The 1,179-nt window shown below is 46.5% G+C and overlaps 1 pseudogene; it reads right to left on the bottom strand.

The window, feature by feature from the left end:
• Positions 1-364: 364 nt before the first annotated feature.
• Positions 365-482, bottom strand: LOC126191925 (5S ribosomal RNA; annotated as a pseudogene).
• Positions 483-1,179: the final 697 nt, after the last annotated feature.

The following is a 1,179-nucleotide window of genomic DNA, read 5'->3' as shown; positions in this document are numbered from 1 at the left end:
ATGAGAATACCTCGAGGTTGTAACGAGACCACCTCATCTGAAATAGGTAGAAATAGGCCATCATTAACCAACATGCTACTTAGACTATATTACACATCCAAATACAGCACATCACTGCCCTCTACGAACTACAAATTATTTTCACCACGCTCATTGTGTTAAAAGCACTCCTCCTTTAGGCCACGAGTAGCCTACCGTGGCCATCCGATCCCCGTGTCATCCTCGGTGGAGGATGCGGATAGGAGGGGCGTGGGGTCAGCACACCGCTCTCCCGGTCGTAAGATGGTATTCTTGACCGAAGCCGCTACAATTCGGTCGAGTAGCTCCTCAATTGGCATCATGAGGCTGAGTGCACCCCGGAAAATGGCAACAGCGCATGGCGGCCCGGATAGTCACCCATCCAAGTGCCGACCACGCCCGACGGCGCTTAACTTCGGTGATCTCAAGGGAACCGGTGTAGCCACTGCGGCAAGGCCGTTGCCGCTCATTGTGTTAACAGTTTCTTTTTTTTATTTTTCTTTGATATTTGCATTATATAAATGGAAATGCCGTGTGGCTAGGGCTTCCCGTCGGGTAGACCGTTCGCCTGGTGCAAGTCTTTCGAGTTGACGCCACTTCGGCGACTTGCGTGTCGATGGGGATGAAATGATGATGAAAGACACACAACACCCAGTCATCACGAGGCAGAGAAAATCCCTGGCCCCGCCGGGAATCGAACCCAGGACCCCATGCGCGGGAAGCGAGAACGCTACCGCAAGACCACGAGCTGCGGACATGCATTATATAAATTATATTCTCATCAACTAGATAGTAACAAATTATATGGAACCATTTTAACAATTGTTAAGCATTCAATTCGCTTTAACCTGACAGAAATTTTAATATGTTATGTTCTTTATATTATTAAGAAAAAGCATTAACGACAGTACACGAATAAGATTGTAACAATGAGATGTCTTTGCTGTTAGATTCAGAAGCATCCGACCCACCTTACATTTCAAGGCGGTGGGTTACTCTGTACTCTTAATGAAATAAATGAAATGAAATGTGCAAGTTCCTCTGAGTCTGCAATAACCCCGACATCTACGGGGCGCTAAAAGCTTCCTTCTGTGGTCGTGTAGTTACGTAGTTCAAGTAGATACTGAACAAAACGAGCGTACTCCCGTACAAAAACAATTT

This window comes from Schistocerca nitens, chromosome 6 (genome assembly GCF_023898315.1).
Source record: "Schistocerca nitens isolate TAMUIC-IGC-003100 chromosome 6, iqSchNite1.1, whole genome shotgun sequence".
Lineage (NCBI taxonomy): Eukaryota > Metazoa > Arthropoda > Insecta > Orthoptera > Acrididae > Schistocerca > Schistocerca nitens.
This window is presented reverse-complemented; position numbering and strand designations above follow the sequence as displayed.